The following is a 13,681-nucleotide window of genomic DNA, read 5'->3' as shown; positions in this document are numbered from 1 at the left end:
AGGTGCTTTAGTTTCCATTAAGGGAATTAAGAAAAACGATATATACAGTACTACTGGGGAAGTGATTAGAGATATGAACTCCTCTATCTCCTCTGTCAAGATTGATCACACACACACATGGCACAATAGGCTTGCTCACGTAGGAGTCAAGGGATTTAAGCTACTTAATGAAAAGGGTGCTTTTGGTAATGATTGTGTGTCAGATTTGCCATTTTGTGATCATTGTGTGCTTGGTAAGAATCACAAAACTTCTTTCTCCACGAGTGTTAATAGAGCTAAAGGCATGCTCGAATATGTGCACTCTGACCTTTGGGGCCCTGCCAGTAACCCCACATCGGGTGGTAATAGGTATTTCCAGTCTATTATTGATGACTACACTAGGAAAGTGTGGGTCTATCTTTTGAAGGATAAATCTGATACTTTCAATAGTTTTAATAATTGGAAGAGACAAGTGGAGAACCAGACTGGCAAGAAAATCAAATTTTTAAGGACTGATAATGGCCTAGAATTCTGCAATAAAGAATTTGATAGTATGTGTAAAGAAAGCGGCATAACTAGACATAAGACTGTTCCCTACACCCCTCAGCAAAATGGGGTAGCAGAAATGATGAATAGAACCATACTTGATAAAGTACGTTGCATGATGATCAGTTCGGGTGTTCCCAAATCATTTTGGGGTGAGGCTGTTATGACAGCTTGCTATTTGATTAATCTTACACCCTCTGCTGCATTGAATGGTGATACTCCACATGAGAGATGGTCTGGTAAACTGAGTGATTACTCGATACTTAGAACATTTGGCTGTACAGCTTTTTCTCATCAAAGTGAGGGTAAGCTAGAACCTAGAGCTAGGAAGTGTGTTTTCTTAGGATACCCCGAAGGTGTTAAGGGTTATAGATTATGGGATAGAAGCCAAAACGGAGTTAAGATCATCATAAGTAGAGATGTCACGTTTAACAAAAAAGAAATGCGGTGTATTAAAGGGAAAACTGAACCCGAAAGTGATATAGAATCGGGTGAAGAGAGAGACCAATTTAAGGTGGAGTTAGGAAAACTCAGTCCACCTGCCCCTACTGTCTCAAATGAGGTGGAGACTCAAACTCAGGAACCCGAAGTTGAAAATAGTAACGAAATAGTGACAGAAGAACACTATGAGGAAGAGAACCCCTTAGCTAACTATAACTTAGTTAGAGATAGAGAGAGGAGACAATCGAGGGAACCTAGAAAGTTTGGTTTTGAATCTGAATTAGCTTTTGCCCAGGCTAGTTATGAGGAACTAGCTGAAAAAGAGCCAAAGACTTTTGAAGAAGCAATAGGCAGTGATCAATTTAATGAATGGCTTAAGGCAATGAAAGAAGAGATGAGTTCTCTGGAAAAGAATCATACTTGGGAGCTAGTACCTAGCCTAAGAACAAATCAATTGTTGATTGCAAATGGGTTTTTAAGGTTAAGGAAGGAACTAGCAGTTTGGAACCCCTAAGGTTTAAAGCTAGGTTAGTGGCTAAATGCTACACACAGAAGGAGGGCGTTGATTATAATGAAATTTTCTCACCAGTTTTTAAGTTCACCACTATTAGGGTCATGCTCACATTGGTTACACAATTTGACTGGGAACTTGAACAACTTGACGTAAAAACTGCTTTCTTACATGGTGAGCTTGATGAACAAATTTTCATGAATCAACCTAAGAGCTTTAAGGATAAGTCAAAACCTGATTATGTGTGTTTTTTGAGGAGATCCTTGTATGGGTTAAAACAATCTCCTAGACAGTGGTACAAGAGGTTTGATTTCTTTGTACTCACTATAGGGTTTCAAAGAAATAAATTTGATCACTGCCTGTACTTTCAACACAATGAGACTGATGATAATTATCTGTTTTTGTTGCTCTATGTGGACGACATGCTTTTGATTGGATCATCCTCTAAGTGGATAAATGACATAAAAACAAAATTAAGTGGTGAATTTGACATGAAAGACCTAGGTAAGGCTAAGAGAATCTTAGGTATTGAAATTGAAAGCGATAGGTCAAATTTTGTTTTGTTTTTGTATCAGTCTCCATATATATCCAAAGTATTGAAGAAGTTCAATATGAGTGAATGCAAACCTGTCACGTTGCCCCTTGCTAATCATTTTGTTCTATCTAAAGAACAATCTTCTTGCAATGAGCGTGAAGTTGAATACATGAGTAGAGTACCTTACTCAAATGTGATTGGTTCCATAATGTATTTGATGGTTTGCACTAGACCTGATTTAGGTTTTGCTGTTAGTACTCTCAGTAGATATATGGCTAATCCGGGACCTGAACATTGGGAAGCGCTAAAGTGGCTGTTAAAGTACTTGAAGGGTACTAGTAACGTAGGCTTAAAGTTTAGTGCTAATAGAGAAGGCATAAAATTAAAAGGTTTTGTAGATGCTGACTATGCGGGTGATAGGGATGGTAGGAAATCTACTTCATCTTACGTGTTTACCTTATCTAATTCATGTGTAAGTTGGAAATCACAGTTACAACATATTGTTGCATTATCCACTACAGAATCAGAATATATTGCCACCACTGAAGCTATTAAAGAAGTTCTATGGCTTAGAGGTCTACTTCATGAATTATGTGTTCTGAATGATTATGTGGTAGTGTATTCCGATAGTCAGTCATCTATGCAAAAACCCTGTTTTTCACGAGCGCACTAAACACATTGATGTAAGACTCCACTTCATTAGAGATATAGTATCTCAAGAGGTGGTAAGACTTGAGAAAGTTCATACCCACTATAACCCATCTGATATGGGGACGAAGGTACTGCCACTGGCAAAGTTTAGGAGTTGCAAGGAACTTCTAAACATTGGTACAGGTAAATGATTTCCAATTTTATTGTTTTTTATTAGAGGTGTCACTAATGGGAAACAATTTTCTTTGCAGGTCCTTTGACACCAAGGTGGAGGTTGTTAGGCAATTTTGTTGTCAAACGACCTCCCCGGACGATGATGTAACCTCGGTTGTTTATTATCAATCGGCCTCGACCTAATGATTGATTAGCACATCGACACAATTAACGAGACAACACAATCCACTTTGTTATGGACCGTTCGAAGTAACCTATTTTATAGTGTTGCTCACGGTTCTCGCACCATTCCTTGGAAGGCTATGTTATTATTGTTGAGGCCCAATTATTTGAGTTGAGCCTTTGATCCACCACTTAGCCCTAATTGTAACTTACCTTGTTTGGACAATACTCTTGGCATATATTCCTCTCAACCTCTCGGCCTCCATTTAGAGTGAAAAACCCCTCTTTGTGAGCTTCTCTCTCTCGGTCGTTTCTTCCCTCCCTCTCTGCGACCTTTGTGGTCTTCCCAATCCATAGCAACCGGATCGTGGTGGCACAAGGTGGTATTGGAGTTGTCTCAAGAAATGGTGTCGATGTTTTTGGTAAACTGAGCCCGATTTTGCACTGCTTGGCTGTGGAATTCGGTCCTACATAGCCAAATTTGTGGAAGGATGCAGCTTCGTCATAGTGAGAAGCTGTAAAGAGTTCGAGGGAGAACACATAAATCTCGTTGAAGAACTTTATCAGAAGCCACTTCTTCCAATTGGAATTCTCCCACCCGTATCAGATGAAAACACAAGTTATATGGCAATCGATTCAAGCTCGTTCAGTAAACTAAAATGGTAGAATGGACAACAAGCCAAATCAGAATTATTTGTGGGTTCAGGAGTGAGTACAAGATGCCAATCGAGCAAATTCGTGAATTGGATTTTTGCACTCGAGCGTTGTCGACTACCCTTTTTGTGGATTCTAAGAAAGCAAGAAGGTATAGAAAGTTCAGACTTTCTGCCTCCTGGTTTTGCCAGCATACTTTAAGCCAGGGCATTGTTACTCTTGGTTGGCTACCCTAATCTGAAATACTTACTCATCCTACCTGCAACTGGAGAGTGTTTCTTCCATTCTGGTTGGGGTACGAACTTTGAAGCTTTATGTTCTGGACATGCACTGATTCTTCTGCCAATGGTAGCTGACCAAGAACTCAATGCCATGCTGATGATGGAAAAAGAAATCGGCTATGTGTTCTTACGGGAATGTAGGGTTATTTATGTAATTCACCAGTTAGCTGAGCTGTCATTTTTTGGTTAAATGTATATATATACACAATTGTATCACGAACAGAAGTAAGAGAGAAAAGTTCTTTTCCCATTCGTGTTTTCTCTCATTTTGCTCTCTAATTAGGGTATAAAATTCACATGGTATCAGAGCCTTAATCAAGACTTTCGTTCATGGCAACGAATTCAGATGCTAAAATTGAAGTTTCGACTAACAATTCTTCACCGAAAGCTGATAATCGTGGTGAAGACCTGATAATTGCAGCTCAACGAATGATTTCAGATCCTGCGAGTCCTTATTACGTGCACTATGGAGATAACACGGGTATGCAGATTGTATCGGTTATGCTTTCTGATGAAAATTACTCGACGTGGAGTCGAGCTGTGGAAATGGCTTTGAGCGTGAAAAACAAAGAAGGTTTCATTGATGGATCTTTATCAAGACCTTCAGTAGATTCACCTCTATATGCTGCTTGGCGTAGATGTAATCACATTGTTTCATCATGGATCATAAATTCGATCCCTAAGGAGTTGTATCCTAGTGTTATGCCGTGAAATCTGGCTCGAACTGAAGGATAGGTACAATCAGGGTAATGGACCTAAAATTTATCAATTGAAAAAGTTAATTGCTTCAATTACACAGGGAAATGGATCTGTGAATGCTTACTTTAACAGGTTGAAGGGGCTCTGGGAAGAATTATCAAATTATAGGCCTCAAACTCACAATCCTTATTATGAAGAGGAACAGATATTGCAGTTCCTAATGGGGTTAGATGAGTGCTATTCCAATGTAAGAAGTCAGATATTACTGATGGAGCCTTTACCAATGTTGAACAAAGTGTTTGCATTAGTTCAACAAGATGAAAGGCAGAGAGATGTTGCATCAAGGAGCCAAGTCCATGTGGAAACTGGTGCATTTGTGAGTAGTTTGATGAATAATTCAACAAATTTTGGAAATAACCAGAGATCGGCACACACAAACCAAAATTCAAGGAAGGAACGGCCAAAATGCAATTACTGTGGGATGCTTGGACATATACAAGGGAAATGTTATAAACTTCATGGATATCCTCCACGACATAGGTTGGCAAAGGACAGAAGCAAGGAACCAATTTCAAGTGCACATCAAGCAACTGGAAATGCTAATTCTTCTGATCTATCAAATGCTTTCTCAAGTTTGACTATCACACCGGAACAATGCCAACAAGTTCTCAATATACTGAAGCCACAACTTCACACTCAACTCTCAAATGTGATCCCTCAATCTGGTAATGCTGATAATCAAAGCCAAGCAAACCTAGTTATGCCAGATGTTCCCTCATTCTCAGGTAACACTTATTGTCTAGCAGTCTCAGCTGTTAAAGATAAATGGATAATTGACACTGGTGCCACAGACCACATGGTATGTTCTATCAATCATTTATCCTCCATTACTGTTGAGGTAAATGCAAGTGTTAAACTTCCTAATGGAGATGAGGCTAGTGTGACTCATATAGGATTTGTGAAGTTGTTTGAAAATCTATCATTAACCAATGTGTTGTGCATTCCTTCTTTCCAATGCAATCTGGTTTCTGTTAACAAACTCATTCATTCTCACCATTGTTGCCTAATATTCCTATTTGACCATTGCCTCATTCAGGACCTTTCTACATGGACAACGATTGGAGTTGGGAAACTTGAAGCTGGATTGTATCATTACCAGCTCGTACTCCTTCAAACAGTGGTCCATCACACACTACCTGTTCCAACAAATCTGTTCTTCATCATTTCAATGCTGGTTGTAATAAAGTCATGAACAATGACCATGTTCCTAGTTTTAATGCTGTCATTAGGTTGCCTTTTGAACTATGGCACTATAGGTTAGGACATATTCCTCATTCTAAAGTTTCCACTTTACAGAAGTTTGTACCTAAAATTGTGTTGAATTCTGACTTTCATTGTAATATTTGTCCTATGGCAAGGCAGCATCGATTACCTTTTCCTCATAGTTTACATGTTTCTCAACCCATTTTTGAGCTAATTCATTGTGATATTTGGGGTCCTTATCAATCACATTCACTTGATGGTTCGAAATATTTCTTGACTATAGTGGATGACTATAGTAGATCCACATGGACTTTCCTAATGAGAACTAACCTTTTCCAATATGGTTGAAACTCAGTTTAGTACCAAAATTAAGGCACTAAGATCTGATAATGGTGCTGACTTTATCATGATTGAATTTTATTCCTCAAAAGGGATCATACATCAAGTGAATTGTGTTGAGAGACCACAACAAAATGACATAGTTGAATGTAAACATCAACACTTATTGAACGTTGCTAGAGCTTTAAAATTCCAAGCCAAACTTCCTGACAATTTTTGGGGAGATTGTATCTTGACAGCCACATATCTCATTAATCGTATACCCAGTACATCTCTATCAAACAACTCCCCTTATGAGATCCTATTCTCAGCAAAGCCCCGTTACTCTCATTTAAGAGTGTTTGGTTCACCACGCTATGCTTCCACTCTTCAAAGGCATAGGCATAAGTTTGACCCTAGAGCTATTCCTTGCATCTTCATTGGTTATCCTCCCACTCAAAAGGGATACAAGCTGTACAATCTGCATACACATGAGGTTTTTGTTTCTAGGGATGTCATTTTTCATGAGAATATATTTCCATTCAATGATCCTACATTCCTAGCTACCTTTGGTTACTATGATGCAACTTTTACTCAATCTCCACAAGCCCTTTTATTCCCTCTTTCATCTCCTCTTATATCAGATTGCATTCCTCATACATCATCTTTACCATCATAGCCTAGTCCATCTTTGCCACCTTCTACCTCTACTCTTGTGTCCTTATCCGGTTATCCCCATCCTCACCTATATCTAATCCTATCCCTCAATCTATTTCACAACATTCAAATGTCAATCCTCTTTGCAGATCTACTAGACTTCGAAAACCTCCCAGCTATCTCCAACAGTTCCATTGTGACCTAGCCTCTCAACGTTCCCAACAACATTCTACCTCACCTACTCCCAATCATGGTGCTGGCAAATCCTGTGATATATCCAACACTTTGGGTTATGATTCACTTTCATCAGCTCACAGGGCTTATGTGTTGTCACTATCTACCAATGTTGAGCCAAGGAATTTTATAGAGGCAATTCGATCCCCAGCTTGGTGTCAAGCTATGAATGATGAATATCAGGCTTTAGTTAATAATAATACCTGGACAGTCACCTCACTTCCTACAAATAAGAAGGCTGTGGATTGTAAGTGGGTGTACAAGATCAAACTTAAGCAAGATGGAACTGAAGATAGAAAGAAAGCCAGGTTAGTTGCCCAGGGATTTACTCAATAGGTTGGCCTTGATTATCAGGAAACTTTTTCTCCTGTGGCTAAGTTAGCTTTTGTCAAGGCGTTGTTGGCAGTTGCAGCCAGTAAAAGTTGGCATCTACACCAACTGGACATAAACAATGCCTTCCTTCATGGAGACCTCAAGGAAGAAGTATATATGAAGATGCCTCCAGGGTATGAGCAGCAGGGGGAGAATGGTGTCACATTGGTATGCAAACTTAACAAATCTATCTATGGACTCAAACAAGCCTCAAGGCAATGGAATGCCAAGCTGTCATCCTTCATCATATCTCAAGGATTTGTTCAATCTAAGTCTGATTACTCACTTTTCAGCAAGAGAACTGACTGCTCTTATACTGTGCTGCTCATTTACGTTAATGACATCATAATAGGAGGAAATGATCTGACATACATTGAGCATTTTAAAAGGAATCTGGACAATCAATTCAAGCTGAAGGATTTAGGAGTCTTAAAATAGTTTTTGGGGCTTGAAGTTGCAAGATCATCCAAAGGCATTGCTGTCTGTCAACGTAAGTATGCCTTGGAAATCCTTGAAGATGCAGGTTATTTAGGATCAAAGCCTGCCAAATGTCCTATGTTGCAGGGTCTAAAATTGACTAAAGATCAAGGGGAGTTGCTAGATGATCCAGGAATGTACATGAGGCTAATTGGAAGGCTGTTATACTTGACCATTACAAGACCAGATTTGTCATTCTCAGTGCAGGCTCTAAGTCAATATCTTGATCCCCTAGAAAGCCTCACTTAGATGCCACACACCATGTATGCGAAAGGAACACCAAGGCAAGGATTATTCTTTGCAGCAAATTCTAATTTTCAGCTCAAAGCTTTTTGTGATGCAGATTGGGCGTCGTGTGCAGATACAAGAAGGTCAGTTACAGGCTTTTGCATATTTCTTGGAGGGTCCTTGATATCTTGGCGATCAAAGAAGCAACATACTATATCAAGGTCATCAGCTGAAGCAGAATACAGGGCCATGGCAGCAGCAGTCTGTGAAATAATTTGGCTTAAGAAGGTGTTGACTGGTCTAGGGGTTGATCATTCTAAAGCTGCTCTACTATTCTGTGCTAATCAAGCGGCAATGCATATAGCTAGCAATCCTGTCTTTCACGAGAGGACGAAACACATAGAACTAGATTGTCATTTGGTGAGAGAAAAGATACAATCTGGTGACATAAAAACCATGTATTTGTCCACAAAAAATCAGCTAGCAAATTTGTTGACTAAAGCTTTAGGGGGAGCCAGATTTCAGATGTTATTATCCAAGATGAGTGTTTTGAATATTCATCTGCCATCTTGAGGGGGAGTCTTACGGGAATGTAGGGTTATTTATGTAATTCACCAGTTAGTTGAGCTGTCATTTTTTGGTTAAATGTATAAATATACACAATTGTATCACGAACAGAATTAAGAGAGAAACGTTCTTTTCCCATTCGTGTTTTCTCTCATTTTGCTCTCTAATTAGGGTATAAAATTCACATGGTCCCCAGAAATGAAGATGGTTCTTTCAATCAGGATATTGCCAAATCTGTCAGAAAAGTTGTGTTAGAACCAGAGGGAGAGCAATAAAACTTGAAGACCTCACTTATGGGATTTTCAACAATCAGGATTCCACGGCAGTTACATAAACGTGTTTATCCAGCGTCTGAAGATGCATAAAATTTCTGAAGGGCACAAGCAGGTGTAAGTTGTAAAAATGAAATGTGAAGATATTTATTAAACCATCGTTCAGGAAGAAATAAGAATAAAATCCAATTGCCAGAGTAATTGTAGAGGCCGTCAATTCTATAGACGTGTGTTGTGATACTGTAATGCTCAGATATCGAGTAAGATCAAAATTTATGTACCCGTCATTAAGTTAGTTTTGAAGTTTAATAATAGCACTAGATATAAATAGTCACGCCAAAAGAAAGAACAGCTCTGAAGCATAGATTAATTCTTTTTACTTTTTAGAAGACGAGATTTAACTTGTATACAATTCCAATACATTTAGAGAAATAGTGCTTATCAGCTATTTGAATAAAATATAAGCTTAATATAATATCATGGAAACTACGGCATCAATGAAATTACAGCACGCTTCTTGAAATACATATCAGATAGACAACAAATGAAAACAGAAGAGAAAATGTAGGAAAGATAATCTCCAGTGAATAAATGCAATTGCAATTATTTGTACAGGAAAAAAAATACCCGGTTGTCCACTAAATTTTGAGCGAACTTCAGGGCAACACGTTTTCATAAATGTCACATACTGAAGATATGTAAACAGTAAACTAATGCTTAAGGTGATATAACACAAGAAGAATCCCAAAAAGACAGCCCAACTCGGATATCAATCTTGAAGGAAAGGGTATATCTTAGGCAAAGTTTTTTAGAACATCATATGTGAACATTTTTCTGCGTGTTGACCATATATGTGGAGATGGTGTAAGTTGAAAAAGAAATAATGGCCAATGGAAGAAACGACAAGTTAGCCACCTGAATCCAATGGCAATCCTTCACTGAGCAAGGCTTCACTATACAATACAAACTCATTTTGTCTTGTGAGAACTTTCATAAATCTAGAGGAGAATATAGCACGCGGCATTTAAACCAATTTTTACAGTTATACATTGCAGGGCATACAAAATGCAGGTGAGACAGTGAGGGGAATCTCCTATCCAAGAAAAAAATATATTCCAATTGAATAGAGTGTACAGTGAGATATCTCGAAACCAATTCAACATAGGACAGAGAAACATAGGATGGCTTCCATTTTACACTTCATAGCCAGGGTTTACTTTCTGTTGAATATCTGCGTAACTCTCTAATTCTTCTATATCATCTGGACTCCCCAAAAACAGAGGAAGTCTTTGGTGTAGCTTAACTGGCTGGAGAGACAAAATTCAACTTTTACCATCAGAAACTCTGCATCCTGCTTGGTCTGCTAGGAAACTGAGTGGATTTGCTTCATAGACAAGATGAAGATGGTCCCTTGGATTCATTGAAATTCCGCCATATAGAAGAGTGCGATGGAAATCAGCAACAAGGGAACTTATATACCGGGCAGAATATTTCCTAGGATGTAAGCCCTTACCTTGTCTTATAGTATCAATAAACCACCTTTACCTTCAGGCCGGTCAAAATACCGTGCATCATTGACAGAATAGATTTGCCCTGGCATAACAAGGGATCAACATTGATATCATCATATCATCAAAACTATTTGCAGTTTACTTCTATTATTAGATTGACTCAATGTTGCATATGTTCGAAATGCGCTGCCATATTCATTGGTAGAAGTTAAGTTTAATCTCTTCCCTCGTGGAGGAATTTTAATGTTTGGGTGTGTGAGAACAAAATCTCCCGTTGAGTGGTCCAGGGTGAATGCATGCGTTCCAGACCCAAAACTGGTGCACAGTATAGTAGCTGGAGAAAAGAGGGCATAGGCAGAAGCAACAAGCTTATTCCCACTCTGGAGGGAATTAAGGATTGCCTTATGGAAGATGATCTAATTCCTCAAGCCGGTTATAAAACCCAAAGATTGTTCCAGTAGGAATAGAGGCATCAATGTTTCGGGAACCATCCAAAGGATCTAAAACCACCACAAAAGGGCCATCATCTGCTAGCCAAACTGGAGCATCATCTTCTTCAGAGGCCATCACAGCAACTTTTCCAGAATTTTTAAGGGAAGACAGAACAATATCATTCTGCATCACGGAAAAAAAGGTTTCAATCTATCAGAACAATACTTGTGGATTTACCTACCAAACAAAGATATTGGGTCAGGAAAGATGGAAAGATTGACATTGTGAAAATTGAATTCTTCCATGAAGCACAAACCAATCTGACTCAGCATTTGGAAAAAGAAAATATCCACACAAAGCTTATAACGTTTAATTTCGTGGGAATCAAGTTTTAAGCAAGTATTTATAAGTATAAAACCTTCATTCTTGTATATTTTCAGCTAAGATAGAAAAAAATATAAAAATTTCTGAATTCAACGCATTACATAGTCCACCTTTTAACCTTTTTTCCCTTTGAGAACTCCCTAATCCCAAGTTTATTAAGGCCGTGATAAAGCATTATGTAGAGGCACTCCGCATGCTAGCATATTATCAAGCCATATCCATACACACACTTATTTTTCCTTGATTAAAACACGCCAATTACAAACTCTGCACAACTGGATTTATAATCACATATATGAACATTCCCCAATACAGAAATGCCAAGAATCCTAGAACTTCAGAATGAAAATAATTACAAATATCAGTAACTGACGATCAAGAAAGCAAGAATTAAGCTCACCGCAACAATGTCAAGAGGCTTAGCTTTATCTCTTTCAGCACTGCCACCTGAAACACTGAAGCTTTTCCCAATACTGTAGTTTAAAGGTGAAGCCACAAGAGCAGAAATCCTCTTGCAAGCATACTCCAAATGACTGAACAACAACGTCAATTCATCACTCACATTTACCCCATTTTTCCCCCATGTACTCCATCAGTGCACAGACCCTACTGCCACTATCATGACCAGAAGCATTAGCATTATCACCAGCCCTGATTCTGAAGTTTAACACTCCAAGAAAAGATGAAGGGGAAGCCATTCTATGTGTGGGTTGAGCCCAAAGACCGAGTCTTGGCTGGGAATTCTGAAGTTTTGGCTGAAAAAGATTGGTTCTTCGGGGGTAATTCAAGATGGGGTTTAAGGTTCCGATGACTAAGCACATATCTGGCAAGTGGTTACTGGTTAGGAGCGGATGAGTTTGAGAGGATCATCTGAGATTGGATTAGGGTTTTTTATCTTTCAAAATTCTGTCCAGGGATTAATATATATCTACTCACACTTTTGACAAAATGGGTTACACACCCACAAAAAATGCGGACCCCACATGAATTCAAAAATGTCGGATGTATGGTCCCCACCCCTATTGTGAGTGTAAGTAAAACTTTTTGTACAAAAGTGTGAGTACATGTAGCATGATCTTTCTGTCCAGAAAAGAGGAAATAGTGGCCGATGGTCGATTGATCTGGCCATTTTTCCAAAGAGGCATCTGATCAATTAAAAAAAAAAAGTAAAAATATTTAAAATATTTAAAATTAAGAGAAATTCAAATTTATTCTTACCATTTAAAGAAGAAAGAGGAGATAATAAGAAAAGAGAAAAATTATTGTGGCACCGACAAAAAAGGAAAAATAGACGACTCATATTTAATGTTTTTATGTTGATTTTTGGGGGGGAAAAAACACGATCTTATATACATGTGTTGATTTTTGGAAAAATACATGATTTTTGGGTAAGGATAATAGTTTGGGAGAAGGAAAATGGAGTGGAGATCGTCGAAAATGGAGTTTTCCAACGATCTTCACGAAGGAGACTAGAGGTGGGCGCAGGTCGGTTCGGTTCGATTCTAAAGAGAACCGAACCGAACCGAACCAAAATTTTCGGGTATCTAGTAAATGGAACCTTCGGGTCCAAATATAATTATGGAACCGTTCGGGTTCGGTTCCGCTCGGGTCCGTTCGGTTCTGTATTATAATTAAATTTTTTAACATTTATAACATTATATAAATACAACTAATGATACATTCAATGGTTTTGGAATGTCAGAGACTAGTATACTACATTGTTCAAATAATCGCTACGGTCAAAGTTTCGATCGGAGGTCACAATGTCGGTCGACGATTGTATAGGTTTTGGAATATTAGCGAGGCTGCGAGAGTCGAGACAACGTTATGTACTTTAGTGTAGGTGTTTAGGGTTATTTAATGGATTGTATCTTGTTGAGCTAAGAAATTAAACAATAAAATGGGTAATTGGGCAAAATTAAAAAATTAGAAATGAAACAAATTATTGGGCCAAAAATTTTGATTTAGAAATTGTTAATTTGTTAATTTGTTTAGAAAAAATTAAAATCAAAATTAAAATAATTTGATTTACTCAATATAAAAAAAAATTAGAAAGATTCGGTTCTTATTCGATTTTTCGGTTTTTAGTCTAGAACAGAGAATCGAACCGTACTCATCGGTTCTCAATTCAGATACCCGTTCGGGCATTTAATTTGATAAAAACCATTGAGTTCGGTTCAGTTCGATTCGATCGATTCGGCTCGGGAGATTTGCCCAACCCTAAAGGAGACGGTTGGTCCAGCTGACTGGCCCAGACTCACCCAAACGGGCCGTCTGGGCCAATCAACTGTGCCCAGACGACCTAGTTGACTAGGTCGCCTGGGCGCCCAGTT

General features: G+C 38.5%; 2 pseudogenes; both read right to left on the bottom strand.

Annotated features, from left to right (window-relative positions):
* Window positions 1–10,188: 10,188 nt before the first annotated feature.
* LOC111411470 lies at window positions 10,189–10,621 on the bottom strand (annotated as a pseudogene).
* Window positions 10,601–12,241, bottom strand: LOC111410674 (annotated as a pseudogene).
* Window positions 12,242–13,681: the final 1,440 nt, after the last annotated feature.

This window comes from Olea europaea, chromosome 15 (genome assembly GCF_002742605.1).
Source record: "Olea europaea var. sylvestris chromosome 15, O_europaea_v1, whole genome shotgun sequence".
Classification (NCBI taxonomy): Eukaryota; Viridiplantae; Streptophyta; class Magnoliopsida; order Lamiales; family Oleaceae; genus Olea; species Olea europaea.
This window is presented reverse-complemented; position numbering and strand designations above follow the sequence as displayed.